The 14,259-nt window shown below is 45.1% G+C and overlaps 1 long non-coding RNA gene across 1 annotated transcript in view; it reads left to right on the forward strand.

Annotated features, from left to right (window-relative positions):
* LOC126177127 (uncharacterized) overlaps positions 1–14,259 on the forward strand; it is a 561,360-nt gene that overhangs the window by 113,516 nt on the left and 433,585 nt on the right. Inside the window, exon 2 of the long non-coding RNA XR_007535753.1 lies at positions 1,296–1,385. This is a non-coding gene — a long non-coding RNA (uncharacterized LOC126177127). The remainder of the gene's footprint in view (positions 1–1,295; positions 1,386–14,259) is intronic.

Below are 14,259 nucleotides of genomic sequence, written 5' to 3' on the forward strand. Positions count from 1 at the left end.
CTCGAACCTGCGACCGTAGCGGTCGCGCGGTTCCACACTGTAGCGCCTAGAACCGCTCAGCCACTATGGCCAGCCATCGCCACAACACGATAATGGAACATTCGATACCATTGTTGAACATCTAGGAGCATTTTCAGACTTTCTGGAAACCTCTAGAACATTATGGAAGATTCACAAACATTCTGGAAGATGATATATAGTATTGTGGAACATTTTCGATCCTTCTGGAATGTTCTGTAACATTTTGGAACATTCTACAACACTTTCCAACATTCTAGAAGGAACGTACTGGCCAGACTGGGCCACTAGAGCACTCCATTCGCTGTTCTTTCACCGATTTGACACCCATACCTTCAAAGCGAGCCCTCGCGGTTTCGAACCGAAACTTTCTTCGTGGATGGGGATGGAGGGCTACCACACCACATGGCCCCAACTGGGCTGTGGGGATGGGTCGCAGATTTTCAGCGGCACGCACGGATTACATTACAGTACTTTGAATATTTTATTATTGTTATTGTTGCCGGCCAGAGTGGCCGAGCGGTTCTAGGCGCTAATGTGTGGAACCGCTACGGTCGCAGGTTCGAATCCTGCCTAGGGCGTGGATGTGTGTGGTGTCCTTAGGTTAGTTAGGTTTAAGTAGTTCTTAGTTCTGGGGGACTGATGACCTCAGAAGTTAAGTCCCATAGTGCTCAGAGCCATTTGAACCATTTTGTTGTTATTGTTATTAAGTTTGTACGCATTTGTGGCACGTTAAGAGTGAGGGTGATAAGAAATTACATTTAGGGAGGGAGTGGCGAATAACAGTAATAAACGATGACCCTCCTTGAGAACCGAACCGTTGGGCCTTCCGAGGGGTGACTCAGAGACAGGAGACTCCCCTATAATGGGAAAATCGTTGAATGACGTTTCGAGACCAGTGTTCCAGTCCTGAAGACAACATCGCGTAGTTTGTCGGTATATGTCTGTTACACCCTGCACTGAAACTGAGGTAGTAGACGACAACGGTGCTCAGTGGCAGCACAGCAGCTAGCAGTTTACGATCGTAATCCGTAACGAGTACACGACACAGGTGCTCCCTACAGCAGAGCGCGCAGCTGCCTCGCCGTGGACTCGCTGGCGGGGTCGTAAATCGCCCCGCAGCCCTTCCGCGCCGCCGGCACGTGCTCGCCTACACCACGGGCGTAAGAGCGCGCCTTTCACTTTACACAGCTTCGCCATCTGGAGCTTCTGGCCAGTGGTTGTCCTTGTGACCCGGGCGGCGCGCCTGTTTCAAAAGGATTTATTTATTTCCGCAGGTGGCAGCCGTGACGAGCACCAGCTGGCGATCTCCGGCGACGGCGGCCGTACCTTTGGCGCCGCGGTCTTCATGACACTGCACTCAACAGGTAGGCAGTCCGCAACACACTACAGCCGGCCAACAGGTGTATCATTTACGGTACTGCACTGTCTGTCTGATCAAGAACTACGATCCAGTGCTTCTTCGGACGTGCATGCAATTCTTAACAACACAGGCACTGCAGTATCGTATTCTGCCGATTCTAGGCAGCGACTTTCAGTTGTAATGTCACGCATCTGTACTGGAATTACACTACTGGCCATTACAATTGCTACACCACGAAGATGACGTGCTACAGACGCAAAATTTAACAGACAGGAAAAGGTGCTGTAATATGCAAATTATTAGCTTTTCAGAGCATTCACACAAGGTTGGCGCCGGTGGCGACACCTACGTGCTGACATGAGGAAAGTTTCTAACCGATTTCTCATACACAAACAGCAGTTGACCGGCGTTGCCTGCTGAAACGTTGTTGTGTTGCCTCGTCTAAGGATCACGTTTCCGACTTTGATAAAGGTCGGATTCTACCCTATCGCGATTGCGGTTTATCGTATCGCGACATTGCTGCTCGCGTTGGTCGAGATCCAATGACTGTGAGCAGAATATGGAATCGGTTGGTTCAAGAGGGTAATACGGAACGCTGTGCTCGATCCCAAAGGCCTTGTATCACTAGCAGTCGAGATGACAGGCATCTTAACCGCATGGCTGTAAAGGATCGTGTAGCCACGTCTCGATCCCTGAGTCAACACATGGGGACGTTTGCAAGACAAGAACCATCTGCACGAACAGTTCGACGACGTTAGCAGCAGCGTGGACTAACAGTTCGGAGACCATGGCTACGGTTACCCTTGGCCCTGCATCACAGACAGGAGCGCCTGCGATGGTGTACTCAACGACGAACCTGGATGCACGAATGGCAAAACGTCATTTTTTCGGACGAATCCAGGTTCTGTTTACAGCATTATGATGGTCGCATCCGTGTTTGGTGACATCGCGGTGAACGCACATTGAAAGCTTGTATTCGTCATCGCCTTACTGGCGTATCACCCGGCGTGATGGTATGGGGTGCCACTGGTTACACGTCTCGGTCACCTCTTGTTCGCATTGACGGCACTTTGAAGAGTGGACGTTACATTTCAGATGTGTTACGACCCGTGGCTCTACCCTTCGTTCGATCCCTGAGAAACACTACATTTCAGCTGGATAATGCACGACCGCATGTTGCTGGTCCTGTACGGGCTTTTCTGGATACAGAAAATGTTCGACTGCTGCCCTGGCCGACACATTCTCGAGATCTGCCACCAATTGAAAACGTCTGGTCAATGGTGGTCGAGCAACTGGCTCGTCACAATACGCCATTCACTACTCTTGATGAACTGTGGTATCGTGTTGAAGCTGCATGGGCAGCTGTACCTGAACACTCCATCCAAGTTCTGTTTGACTCAATGCCCAGGCGTATTAAGGCCGTTATTACGGCCAGAGGTGGTTGTTCTGGGTACTGATTTCTCAGGATGTATGGACCCAAATTGCGTGAAAATGTAATCTCATGTCAGTTCTACTATAATATATTTGTCCAATGAATACCCGTTTATCATCTGCATTTCTTCTTGGTGTAGCAATTTTAATGGCCAGTAGTGTACATAGTGTTTACGACTGCAGGTTTTGACATATTAGAAGTTTGGGTCTGGCTGTGAATCGTGCAGGGATAGCCAAAGAGGTTAAACCCTTTCAGACGATGTGGTGCCGTTTGAAGCCGCCTAGGAGTTTCTCATTTCGTGGCATGCGAGGAGGTACCAAAAAGACAGGAATTATTTTTTAATAGGTTTATATTTTCAAACTGTTTACAAAGCAACCTTATCTTCTTTAAAATACTTTTCATGACAATAGATTTGTCCCACCGGTGCTTCGACTGTTCGAAACATGTTTTGTAGTCATCTTTAGAAATTGCTGACAGCTCCTCGTTCTTTTTTTTCTTGACTACTGCAGTGCCGTCAAGTCGGTGTCCTTTCATGCCCCTTTTCATGCGTGCAAATAAGAGAAAGTCGCACGGAGCCAGGTCTGACGAGTTAGGTTTGTGGGGCAGTGGAACCATGCCATTTCTAGGCAAAAACTGTATTAACAGAGATGGCTGTGTCGTGGTGGAAGAAACAGTCTCCTGTCTGCCGCAAATTGGGCTGAACCAAGCTCCAAGATGACGCAATAATCCCTGGCAGTTGATCAGTTGTCTGTCGACAGTCTGTGAGCACAAGCTCTCGAAATTTTGCAATACTTTCGTCGATTCGGCCAGGTGATGGACGTCCAGAACGACATTTTTTCCCATAGCGTCAGCTTGGTAAGCTGTTTTCAACATTAAAACAGTTTCAGCAACATATTTACTGATTATAAAACAGAATTTCACAGTTGCACGCTATGCACTTAAACTAGCCATCATGAAAAACAAAACAAGAACAAAACAGCGCTAGCAAAAACAATCACTGCAGCTGAACGGAATAAGCCGGGTCGACAACACACGCGGCACTGAACAGGCAATGAGTTGCGCTGTACACGCCTGGCGGCAGAAATGCGTACTGCACAAGCTCCTCCCACTGCAGTGTTATTCCGTTTTTTGGTGTTGTTTTTTTTCCTCTCGTATGCACAGTAGCTGAATCTATAAACACTCTTTAAGTATCCAGTAGATGCAGCCCTCTAGTGGCTGCAGCTGAACAAAGTCATACATTTCGAATCTTAGCAGTTAGGCTAGCAAACGCAGGAGCCATTTTTGACTGCACTGCACGATTGTTTTTGCTTTCAAATTATATTTGTCTCTATGAGGCATGTTTCGCGCGTGGATTATGTATAGAAAGTTGTCCTGTTCAAATGCATACTCTGTGTGTTGCGGTAATGTGGTGGTTTCTTTTGAAACCACTGCGGCTCTACCAGCAACATGAGTAGTTCTGACAAGTTGTATTTCCAGTTTCACGCGATGACTTCTCGCAGACTAAAGGAAGAGGAAATTCCTGCGTGCCTTTGGAAAGGGATTACTATTGATCCGACTCATATTAACAGGAGGAGTGAAAGTGGGGATGATATGTTAGCTGAAGACAGTGATCTCGATTTGGGGATAGTATACTATAACAAATAGTTTTCCACACTAATCAGATGGCCAAGTGCCTCATCTGAAGCATACACAGTGGCTCCTGTTGAAACGACTCCGTATATGTTGAATTAATGTACACAACACTGGTTTCTCAGATTTTTTGCCTCAGTTATGTCTAATAACCTAATAAAAACAAGAAGATTCAAAAAATTTAATTTTTAATATTTAGAATCTGAAAGGGTTCAAGCGACGTTTCGCGCAAAGCGGGTTCGAGTACCAGTCCGTCACATTGTCGTCATTCCATTATACAGCCCATGGTTTCCGTCTTCGCAGCTGCGAATACATTTCATGTATTATTGACCCTCACATACAATTTTTTATCATCACGGAATCCTACACTGAAGCGCCAAAGAAACTGGTGTAGGCTTGCGTATTCAGGTACAAGAGACATGTAAACAGGCAGAATACGGCGCTGCAGTCGGCAACGCCTATATAAGACAACAAGTGTCTGATGCAGTTGTTAGATCGGCTACTGCTGCTACAATGGCACGTAATCAAGATTTAAGTGAGCTTGGGAGTGGCGTTATAGTGGGCGCACGAGCGATGGGACACAGCATCTCCGAGGTAGCGATGAAGTGGGGATTTTCCCGTCCGACCATTGTACGAGTGTACCGTGAATATGAGGAATCTGGTAAAACATCAAATCTCCGACATCGCTGCGGCCGGAAAAAGATCCTGCAAGAACGGGAACAACGAAGACTGAAGAGAATCGTTCAACGTTACAGAAGTGCAACCCTTCCGCAAACTGCTGCAGATTTCAATGCTGGGCCATCGAAAAGTCTGTGTGCGAACCGTTCCACGAAACATCATGGATATGGACTTTTTGAGCCGAAGGCCCACTCGTATACCCTTGATGACTGCACGACACAAAGCTTTACGACTCGCCTGGGCTCTTCAACGCCGACATTGGTCTGTTGATGACTGGACACATGTTGCCTGGTCGGACAAGTCTCGTTTCAAATTGTATCGAGCGGATGGACGTGCAGGGGTATGGAGACGACCTCATGAATCCATGGACCCTGCATGTCAGCAGGGGACTGTTGAAGCTAGTGGAGGCTCTCTAGAGAGTGTGCAGTTGGAGTGATATTGGACCCCTGATAAGACTCTGACGGGTGATACGAACGTAAGCATCCTGCCTGATCATCTGCATCCATTCTGCATTCCGACGGACTTGGGCAATTCCAGCAGGACAGTGCGACACTCCACACGTCCTGAATTGCTACACGGTGGCTCCAGGAACACTTTTCTGAATTTAAACACTTCTACTGGCCACCAAACTCTCCAGACACGAACATTATTGAGCATATCTGGGATGCAACGCGCTGTTCAGAAGAGATCTCCACCCCCTCGTACTCTTAACGGATTTATGGACAGCCCTGCAGGATTCATAGTATCAGTTCCCTCCAGCTCTACTTCAGCCATTAATCAAGGCTGTTCCAGGTCGTGTTGCGGCCATTCTGTTGCTCGCGGGGTCGCAACACGATATTAGGCAGGTGTATCAGTTTCTTTGGCTCTTTAGTGCATTTTAATTAGCTAATGAGAATCCTGCGCGCGCCGTATTTTTGTTGCGGTTTGACTACACTGGTGTACAAATCTTAAAGTACGAAAGTATCTTTCGCATGATGTGCCACTGCCAAGTAACGTAGCTGATTGAAACTTTAACCAAATATATAAACAATTACTAGTTTAATACAGAAGATAACAAAGAAATTCGCAGTCAGGCGAACAGGAATGAAGCTTTTATTCAAAGATAATAATCACACCGATGCGCGATTTACACTGAGGTGGCAAAAGTCAAGTGATACCTCTTAATATCGTGTCAGACCTCGTTTTGCCAGCCGTTGAGCAACTCTGAACAAGTCTTTGCAAGTCCACTGAAAAGAAATTGGGGCATGCTGCCTCTACAGCCGTCTATAATTGCGATCGTGGTGCCGGTTCAGGATTGTGTGCACGTGCTGATCTCCCGATTACGTCTCATAAATGTTCATTAGATTCATATCGGCCGATATGGGTGGCCAAATGATTCGCTTGAGTTTTCCAGAATGCTCTTCAAATCAGTAACATGTAGAATCGCAGCCAAGTAGAATCTCTGTTGTGCTCTGTTTGAAAAGTGGGACAAAACGCTATTAAACATGTGGCCGTAATGTCTTCACTCATTGGTGTATGATGTGAAGTGTCGAAGAGATACACTTCCACGTTAGTTTATTTAGTTTTATTATTTATTTATTTATTTATGAATATCCATGTAAGTTAAGCGGTCTAGATGTACACGTATGTAGATGTTTGCGCAAGGCAATAATCGAATGGATCCCAGAATTTAGTTAAATATGTATATGAGATGAGGCACCTATATAAATATAAAATCTCAAATCATTTATTAACTTTTTAAATAATGCTTCAGTTTTATGACCGCTGCAGAACAAAGTAACATAGGAAATTGGGAAGCTGGGTTTGGAGAGGCGAAAATTCTATCTCGTAAAATTTTCAGTAATATCCAATTAGTTTTCGACAAAACATCAGCCGGGAGCAAAGAATGCTAACCAGCTCTTCATGATGCCAAGTGCACAGTTGTTTACTGCCCAGATGTAAAAGCGTGGTATCCTCAGATTGCTATATTGATGAAATGGAACGGGCACATAAACTCAGTTGTAGGTAAATTAATGACTTACGATTCGTTCGTTGGCTGTTGTTCGTCCACAAAATAGATTGCACGCGAAACATTTGTACGGCTAGAATTTGAAAGGTCGGACGAAAAAGGGTTATCGATCGCAAACTAGAAAGGGAGCTGCTCGTATGACTGGCGAGAGAGCGCAGCGAAAATGTTGAAAGATCGTAAGTGGCGGACACTTCAAGGAAGACACCGCAAACGTCGCAAGAAACTGCTTGGAAAACTTCAAGAATCGTCCACCAGGGCAGAAACTGCGGATATTCTGAGTCCGCTACGTTTCTATCCAGAGAGGCAGCGTAGATAAAATTAGGCGAATAATAGTTCGCACAGACTTGAGCAAGAAATCATTCTTTCCATAGTTTATTTGCAAATAGAAACCGGAAAACAAGCCTTAGTGTATGGCACAGTAAAAAGTACCGTGCATCGTACACTTTCGATACACCAGCTTCCATAGAGAGAGGGGTAAAGTCACTATCTCATGTCGGGGGAAAACAAGAGAAAGAATTGTATTGGATTGGAAACCATATTTATGACTTGTCAGGAGCAACTAAAGCTGATGCAGATGAAGAAAAGTTTTTTTTTTTTTTTGCCCAAAATTAGTTTGCTGGTATACAAATGAAAGAGCACGCCAATCAGTCGTCATTTTTGCAGGTTTTATTCACGCAAATCTAGATTTCGGATAGTGATTAGCCATTATTAATGCACTATTTCATAGTGTCAATGCATGTGAGTTCCCTGTTGTTCGGGCGTCTGTCACAGCTCCTTCAAGACTACAAGTTTACTGGTATCAAGTATTGACTTAGAACCAAAGACGAAGCACAGCATGCAGTGAAAGTCAAACGTGGTGTAAGTGGAGAATAAGAAATTGAAAGGCTTTAAAATGAAGATGTGCAATAATGAATAGAAATGTGTGGAAAATTCGTATACGAAGAAAGGCAAATTAAAGCGACGTACTGTTGTATTTTCATCTGGAAAGAGCATAGGGGGAAAGTGTGCAGATGTAGAAAAATTATTAGCATGTGTGAAACAGTTTACTTAGGGCGTTGGGTATATAAGCTCTGCGTAAATGAAAATACTGATACAACCTAAATATGCAGAGGGAAAAAAAATACTTACGTGCAGGATGGAAAGACGTTTGTGGCCTGGAGAGGAAGTAAGTGCGCTACTGTATTACTATTGGTTCATGTCGTAAGTTTGGTTTCCGGTATCGATGGCAGTCGCAACGACTGCCCCGGTCACGCAGAGCATTGCGCCAGATCGTACGGCCTTGACCAGAACATGAAGCAGCCGTATGCGTTCCCACAAGTTCGTGAGTGTTGTCATTCACGTAAGACATTTTGTTTCTTACATGGTGCGTTGTTAAATTTCTGGAAGCGCAAAATCTGCACAGATGCGTGCTCAGTTGTAATTCCACCTTATGATTACCACGAGTGGTTTAACAAAGCCCAAACAGGAGCTGACTTGTTGAGTAGGTCTGCACGGTTTCTCACTACATAATATTGATAATGTGTTAAATCCATTCATCTGTAATCAGTAAGACAGTGCGCCATCAGTGTCTTATATCGTCATTTAATCTCTTTGATGTATGTTGTAAGATCATGAACCGATTGTTAACCAGTAGTACCCACACTGATCATTTAAAGAATAGATCTCCCATGCATAAAATAGCTAGCTTTTCACCCATCTCAATGTTTACGACGTCATTTCCGTGAAGTATTTGTCGTACAGAGATATAATTTTGCTGGTACATTCATATGTGGATACTGCCTGCAAAATTTGTTGCAAATGGATTTAGTAGTTAGGAAGTAATAGACTTACAGGTCATGCTTGATGGTGAAGTTTTCGCCAAAAGGGAAAACGTAGTAAGCGGTAAGCTACTTTGCTTTCAGTATTTTGTTGTGTTCAAATGGTTCAAATGGCTCTGAGCACTATGGGACTCAACTTCTGCGGACATCAGTCCCCTAGAACTTAGAACTACTGAAAGCTAACTAACCTAAGGACATCACACACATCCATGCCCGAGGCAGGATTCGAACATGCGACCGTAGCGGTCGCGCGGTTCCAGACTGTAGCGCCTAGAACCGCTCAGCCACTTCGGCCGGCATCTGTTGTGTGTGTGCCGTGGGGTGGGGGGAATTCAAAGACGGAAAAGTTTGATATTATGTGTAAAGTTAGTTTGAAAGTCGCTAAATGCTCTAATTCTGAAATAATGGATGAATATCATCTGGGTAATTTGTGCTCCGTGAAGTGGTCGAACGGTTCTAGGCGCTTCAGTCTCGCACCGCGTTACCGCTCCGGTCGCAGGTTCGAATCCTGCCTCGGGCATGGATGTGTGTGATGTCCTTAGGCTAGTTAGGTTTAAGTAGTTCTAAGTTCTAGAGGACTGATGTCCTCAGAAGTTAAGTCCCATAGTGCTCAGAGCCATTTGAACCATTTGAACACAACAAATACTGAAAGCAAAGTAGCTTACCGCTTACTACGTTTTCCCTTTTCACGCACTAAAACTTCACCATCAAGCATGACCTGTAAGTCTATTACTTCCTAACTACTAAATCCATTTGCAACAAATTTTGCAGGCAGTATCCATATATGAATGTACCAGCAAAATTATATCTCTGTACGACACATACTTCACGGGATATGACGTCGTAACAATGAGATGGGTGGAAAGCTAGCTATTTTATGCATGGAAGATCTATTCTTTAAATGATCAGAATGGGTACTACTGGTTAACAATCGGTTCATGATCTTACAACATACATCAAAGAGATTAAATGACGATATGAGACACTGATGGCGCACTATCTTACAGATTACAGATGAATGGATTTAACACATTATCAATATTGTGGAGCGCCGGCCGTAGTGGCCGAGCGGTTCTAGACGCTACAGTCTGGAACCGCGCGACCGCTACTGTCGCAGGTTCGAATCCTGCCTCGGGCATGGATGTGTGTGATGTCCTTCGGTTAGTCAGGTTTAAGTAGTTCTAAGTTCTAGGGGATTGATGACCTCAGATGTTAAGTCCCATAGTGGTCAGAGCCATTTGAACCATTTTTTGCACCGTGAATTACGCTGCCATAAAAACTGACTTACACTGACTGACAACAATCATAGGATACACGGAGTAAACAAGGCGTTGGACGTTCCTGGCAGTGACAGTGGGCCACGCTGCCTCTACAGCCGACCATAATGGCTGAAGTGTTGCCTGTACAGGATGTTGTGCGCGAACTGATCTTTCGATTATGTCCCCCAAATGTTCGATGGGATACATGTCGGGCGATGTGGGAGGCCAAATCATTCGCTCGAATTGTCCAGAATGGTCTTCAAACAAATTAAAAACAATTGTGGGCCGGTGACATGACATCGTCGTTTGGATAAATGAAGTTCATGGCCGCAAATGGTCTCCAAATAGCCGAAAATTACCATTTCTCGTCAATGATCGGTTCAGTTGGTCCAGAGAGCCCAGTCCATTCCATGTAAAAACAGCCCACATCACCGTGGAGCCACCACCAGCTTGAACAGTGCCTTGTGCACATTGTAGATCCATGGGTTCGTTAGATGTGCGCCATACTCGAAGCCTACCATCAGCTCTTACCAACTGAAACCGGGACTCATCTGATCAGACCACGGTTTTCCAGTCGTCTAGGGTCCAACCGATATGGTCTCGAGTCCAGGAGAGGCGCTAGGCGCTGCACGCGATGTCATGATGTTAGCAAAGGCACTAGCGACTGTCGTCTGTTGCTATAGCGCTTTATCGCCAGATTTCGCCGCACTGTCCTAACGGATCGTTCGTCGTACATGCCACATTATTTCTGCGGTTGAAACTTCCTGGCAGATTAAATCTGTGTGCCCGACCGAGACTCGAACTTGGGACCTTTGCCTTTCGCGGGCAAGTGCTCTACCATCTGAGCTACCGAAGCACGACTCACGCCCGGTACTCACAGCTTTACTTCTGCCAGTATCTCGTCTCCTACCTTCCAAACTTTACAGAAGCTCTCCTGCGAACCTTGCAGAACTAGCACTCCTGAAAGAAAGGATATTGCGGAGACATGGCTTAGCCACAGCCTGGGGGAGGTTTCCAGAAGGAGATTTTCACTCTGCAGCGGAGTGTGTGCTGATATGAAACTTCCTGGCAGATTAAAACTGTGTGCCCGACCGAGACTCGAACTCGGAACCTTTGCCTTTCGCGGGCAAGTGCTCTACCATCTGAGCTACCAAAGCACGACTCACGCCCGGTACTCACAGCTTTACTTCTGCCAGTATCTCGTCTCCTGCATTCCAAACTTTACAGAAGGTCTCCTGCGAACCTTGCAGAACTAGCACTCCTGAAAGGAAGGATATTGCGGAGACATGACTTAGCCACAGCCTGGGGGATGTTTCCAGAATGAGATTTTGACTCTGCAGCGGAGTGTGCGCTGATATGAAACTTCCTGGCAGATTAAAACTGTGTGCCAGACCGAGACTCGAACTCGGGACCTTTGCCTTTCGCGGGCAAGTGCTCTACCATCTGAGCTACCGAAGCACGACTCACGCCCGGTATTCATAGCTTTACTTCTGCCAGTATCTCCTCTCCTGCCTTCCAAACTTATTTATTTCTGCGGTTATTTGACACAATATTGGCAGTATTGCTTGTCTGTTGGGAACTCTACGCAAACGTCGCTGCTCTCGGTCGTCAAGTGAAGGCCGTCGGCCACTGCGTTGGCCGTGGCGACAGGAAATGCCCGAAATTTGGTATTCTTGGCAAACTCTGGACACTATGGATCTCGAATTATAGAATTCCATGACGATTTCTGAAATGATACGTCTCATGCGGCTATCTCCAAGTACTATTCCCCGTTCAAAGTCTGTTATATTCCCGTCGCGCGGCCATAATCGCGTAGGAAACATTTCCACATGAGTCACCTGAGCCCAAATGACAGCTCTGGCACTGTATTGCCCTTTTATACATTGCGTACGCGATACTATTTCTACTTACAGTTGTGCTTATCGCTATCCCACGATTTGTCATCTAGTGTATTGCGTTAAACTTGTTTGTAACTTAAGATTATACCTCTTAATGGGTAGATAATGACAAGGTTTTTTATATTACGTCCGTAATTATATGAAATACTGAATATCAAATTTTAGTTGCGCCAGGAAGCCAACATACAACGGAGAGTTTAGTAATATAGATTACTTTGTTAATTGTAGGTTCTTTGTTTCAGACTACTCCAGAATGCGTGACTACTATATTTCAAACAGGTACACAAGAAAATAGTGTTGTCATCTTTTGTCCATAATAATTGCGTGTTTTTCGCGATGTTTGCTGAACTTGATACTGGTGTCAAGTACCGCCGGCCTAAGTGGCCGAGCGGTTCTAGGCGCTACAGTCTGGAACCGCGTGACCGCTACGGTCGCACGTTCGAATCACGCCTCGGGCATGGATGTGTGTGATGTCCTTAGATTAGTTAGGTTTAAGTAGTTCTAAGTTCTTGGGGACTGATGACCTCAGAAGTTAAGTCCCATAGTGCTCAGAGCCATTTGAACCATTTTTGTCAAGTACCAACATCGTTTCCGAGCTATGATAGTTGACATGGCTGGCAATCGACTTCCATTTATTTTTGTCCTCAGTCTTACGACTGATTAGGTGCAGTCCATCATATTGTCATACCTTGAGCTGATCTTTTCATCCTGACGTAACCATTACATCTGAACATGTAGCTGGTTGTCTCAGTGGTAAAGTGTCAGATTGCGGATCCAAAGGACTTTGATTTGACCCCCAATCAATCCAAGAACTTTTATCTCTCACTTTTCACTTCATTCAACTCTGGCAATGTTTGTAAATGTGAAAAATCCCGTGTTCGACAATGGTTCGGTGTTCACGTTTAGCTATAAATCCCCCTATAACTGTCTGGGTAGGTCAGTTCAAAGATCAGAAGATTACCACAGCATACCTCTCATAGCACCATCCCTTGTTAAGCAATTTGGTGCTAAAATCACTCTTTGGGTTGATGAGAGATTTATCTTTTTAGTTTACTCCTAACATATTCTATTTGTTCGAAATGATGCCTCTAGTCTTTGCCAAGGACTGCTATTTTTCGCATTGACTGCTCCAAATTAACAAATCATTGTCAATTCTTCTACTGAGGGTTTTCATATACTTCTTTCTTCACCTATTATATTGAACTCTTCCTCATTTCGCACTTTACCTGTTGTTGTTGTTGTGGTCTTCAGTCCAGAGACTGGTTTGATGCAGCTCTTCATACTACTCTATCCTGTGCAAGCTTCTTCATCTCCCAGTATCTACTGCAACCTACATCCTTCTGAATCTGCTTAGTGTATTCATCTCTTGGTTTCCCTCTACGATTTTTACCCTCCACGCTGCCCTCCAATACTAAACTGGTGATCCCTTGATGCCTCAGAACATGTTCTACCAACCGATCCCTTCTTCTAGTCAGGATGTGCCACAAATTTCTCTTCTCCCTAATTCTATTCAATACCTCCTCATTAGCGATGTGATCTACCCATCTAATCTTCATCATTCTTCTGTAGCACCACATTTCGAAACCTTCTATTCTCTCCTTGTCCAAACTATTTATCGTCCACGTTTCACTTCCATACATGGCCACACTCCACACAAATACTTTCAGAAACGACTTCCTGACACTTAAATCGATACTCGATGTTACAAAATTTCTCTGCGTCACAAACGCTTTCCTTGCCATTGCCAGTCTACATTTTATATCCTCTCTTCTTCAACCATCATGGGTTATTTTGCTCCCCAAATAGCAAAACTCATTTACTACTTTAAGCGTCTCATTTCCTAATCTAATTACCGCAGCGTCACCCGATTTAATTCGAGTACATCCCATTATCCTCCTTTCAAGGCACTGTCCATCCCGTTCAACTGCTCTTCCAGGTCCTTAGCTGTCTCTGACAGAATTACAATGTCATCGGCGAACCTCAAAGTTTTTATTTCTGCTCCAAGGATTTTAATTCCTACTCCGAATTTTTCTTTTATTTCCTTTACTGCTCGCTTAATATACAGATTGAATAGCCGGCCGGAGTGGCCGTGCGGTTCTAGGCGCTACAGTCTGGAGCCGCGTGACCGCTACGGTCGCAGGTTCGAATCCAGCCTCG

This window comes from Schistocerca cancellata, chromosome 3 (genome assembly GCF_023864275.1).
Source record: "Schistocerca cancellata isolate TAMUIC-IGC-003103 chromosome 3, iqSchCanc2.1, whole genome shotgun sequence".
NCBI classification, from domain to species: domain Eukaryota; kingdom Metazoa; phylum Arthropoda; class Insecta; order Orthoptera; family Acrididae; genus Schistocerca; species Schistocerca cancellata.